A 3,168-nucleotide genomic window follows, 5' to 3' on the forward strand; every position below is an offset into this window, starting at 1 on the left:
CTCACTGAACATGATTTTATGCAATCTTGGCCTTCTATCATATTCTCTATTATTTCTCCTTTTCTCTCTTTTCTTGTCTCACTATTCCTCCTGTCTACTGTGATATCCCTTACCTTTACATTCCTGATCATTTCTAATACAGAGTGGTTTTGTTTCTATAGTGTTTACTTATTCTTTTTTAGGCCAATCTTTAGGACTTTATCTTCCACTTTGAAATAGTTATCTAAAACTTTATACAAAAACAAAAATAGTCTCTTAGGTTAGAGAAACTTTGGTATTAGCTGCTGGATATCTTCCACGTATTCGTGACCATTTTGCCTCCCTTCTTTAAAAACCTGGAATATTTTTGTTACATCCAGAATAAAATTTTAGGTCCTTCGTAGGGCATTAAAGACCCTTTGTAATCTGTACCATAGCTATTTTTTTTTTTACTGTGACCTTCATTCATGTTAAAAAAAAGTGAAAAAAAAAAGATAAGAAAAGTGAAGACAAAATTTTTTAGAAGAACCCCTAGTATCCACCACCCAAAGATAAGCCATGTTATTTCTTCATTGTGTAGCCTTAGAATTACATTTTATGTATATAGATACATATACTTTTATTTTATAAGCATTTAAACTTACTTTATATACCATCTTATGACCTATTTTTAAGAAATGAACAATAAATTTTTCCCTAATGTCAATAAATATTCATCAATAATATTCTTAAGGGCTGAAAAGAATATTGATAGATTCCCAACATTAATTTTACCCATCTGTATTAACTAATATTTAGGTTCTTCCCAAGTTTTTGATACCATATGCAAGAATGTTATATGTATTCTTAGTCAAATCATTGCTTATCTCTTTATAATTTTTCATATGAATTTACAAATGTAGAGTTGGTACGTCAGTATATAGCTGCCAAAACTGTGTTTCCCTCAGTCCCTATAGGGTAGAGAGCAGAGGGCTGTATGTTTTCAAATCCCTGGGTGGCTCAGCGGTTTGGCACCTGCCTTTGGCCCAGGGCGCGATCCTGGAGACCCGGGATCGAGTCCCACGTCAGGCTTCCGGCATGGAGCCTGCTTCTCCCTCTGCCTGTGTTTCTGCTTCTGTGTGTGTGTGTGTGTGTGTGTGTGTGTGTGTGTGTGTGTCTATCATAAATAAATAAATAAATCTTTAAAAAAAAACAAATTGTAAATATTTGTCACTTTTTTTTTTTGTGAAAATTTTATCTCATGACTGCAACCAATGTTGCATAACTTTTTCCTAGTGCCTAGCACATTTAGGTATTTATTCACATATATTTAAATATTTCATTTTAAGCTGAGGAAAAATGTTCTTACATATAGCACTTATGAAAGCCAGTGATCAGTCAGTGCTCACTTTGGCAACACACATAATAAAATTGAAACAATACAGAGAAGATTAGCATGGCCCCCTGCACAAGAATGGCACACAGACTTATGAAGCATTCAATCTAAATTAGAAAGAAAGAAAGAAAGAAAGAAAGAGAAAAGGAAAGAATCATACTTTTAAGAGAACAATTTATAGTTGATCACAACTAAAAACAGATATCAGAAAATAAAACTGTTCTTATTTAAAAGTCTGTCTTTGTGACAGTCTCAAAAGTAATTAGAATTCTGATATATATATTTATGTGTAATAATAAGTTAAAAGTAGAAATTTTTTTTAAGTAGAAAATTTTTAAAGTTACACCTTTCTTCATGCTGAAATTAATTTTAGAATGGGCAAAGAAATATAAGAAATATATAGCATTTTCATTAGCAGTCATAATCAAAAGGTCTCGGGTCATTGACATTAATTATAAACTAAGAACTGGTGGTGGTCACATGAACGTTAGGTGTTGGTCCATTCAGTGGCTGGAGTTGTAAGTTGGAAATAATATTATGTGGATTCTTACAGAGCTAGTGTTTTATCAGATAGAAGTATATCATATGGCTAGGTAGAAGGCAGTACTCTAGGCCCTGCAAATGATCTCCTCCTGACCTCCCTGGGATGCTGGGAGTACTGGGACTAGTTGGTAAGACTAGGCGATCTGCAGTCCATGGTCATCTGTCTACCCTCCACCATGGTCATCTGTTTACCCTCCAGGGTGAAAGCTCTGGAACAGTGGATCTGTCTGAGATACTTGGTAGGTTGGAAATTGTGATTGTGACCAGCCCATTAGGAAGGTCTGGAGCAATCAGTTGTATTTAGTCACTGTATTAGCATACACACCCATCCTCCTGAACATCAGGGTCCAGGGTAGCCTGCGTGTTACTGTGGCCAGAGCATCAGTCTCTGTCATTGTACATGAGGCTCTTCAGGAGACCCAGGACCAGCTCTAAGTGCCTCTAGAGTACTCAGTATATCCCAGCCATCCAGTTGGGAGAACTTTCCAAAAAGTCAGGGTAGCATCCATATCTTTTCTTTATTCCCAAACCTCCCTCAAGGTGTATGTGAAGCTCAGTTTCCAGTTAGGAATGCAACTGTTATCTAGGGGAGGACCCTAGATGTGGGCTTCTACCCTCTTTCCTGTTTTTAGTATGGGGGCAGGACGTGAGGTTCCACCCAGAGCTCATATTAGCTAAGTAACAGGCTTGAAAGTGGCATGAACAAAATCTTTTTAATACTTTAATTGTACCGCTCTTATGGCACTTCAAAATTGCATTTGATAGACTTTAGACTCTTTAATATGACTGATAAGGACTTGCATTATGTGGCCTTGTCTCAGAGTGGGTTCCCCAGAAGTAGACACAGAAATAAGGATTTGAGCCCATGATGGAAGCACTGGGAGAGAAGTAGGGAAATGAGATGCAGAAGAGAAGTCAGCCAATAAGGGGTATCTTGTCAAGACAGTTGCCAGTGAAGATGATTAAAGCTTAGTCCACTGAAGACAAAGTAACTTCCATTCTATGTGCCTAAGACCTAAAGGAATGTGGACAGGTCTCATGGTATCTGCCATAGGTCCCTTCTTAGGTCCCGCACCTCACTTCTGTCTTATGCCACATACTGTAAGAATTTTTACCTGCTTGCTTGCTTACATTACTCCGGGCATTTCAGAATGCATACGATGTGCTAAGAACTAGATACTAGGGATTTCAAGGGAACAAGATAGACATGGTCTGTGAATTCAAGGACATGACACTCTTCCTTCTTTCTAAAACACTCTTTCTTCCCTCAC

The 3,168-nt window shown here is 37.3% G+C and overlaps 1 non-coding gene across 1 annotated transcript; it reads left to right on the forward strand.

The window, feature by feature from the left end:
- The first annotated feature begins 1,359 nt into the window (after positions 1-1,359).
- Positions 1,360-1,467, forward strand: LOC112668315 (U6 spliceosomal RNA). The gene has a single exon (XR_003141645.1). It is a non-coding gene; the product is annotated as a U6 spliceosomal RNA (small nuclear RNA).
- Positions 1,468-3,168: the final 1,701 nt, after the last annotated feature.

The sequence above is a fragment of the Canis lupus genome, chromosome 36 (assembly GCF_003254725.2).
Source record: "Canis lupus dingo isolate Sandy chromosome 36, ASM325472v2, whole genome shotgun sequence".
Lineage (NCBI taxonomy): Eukaryota > Metazoa > Chordata > Mammalia > Carnivora > Canidae > Canis > Canis lupus.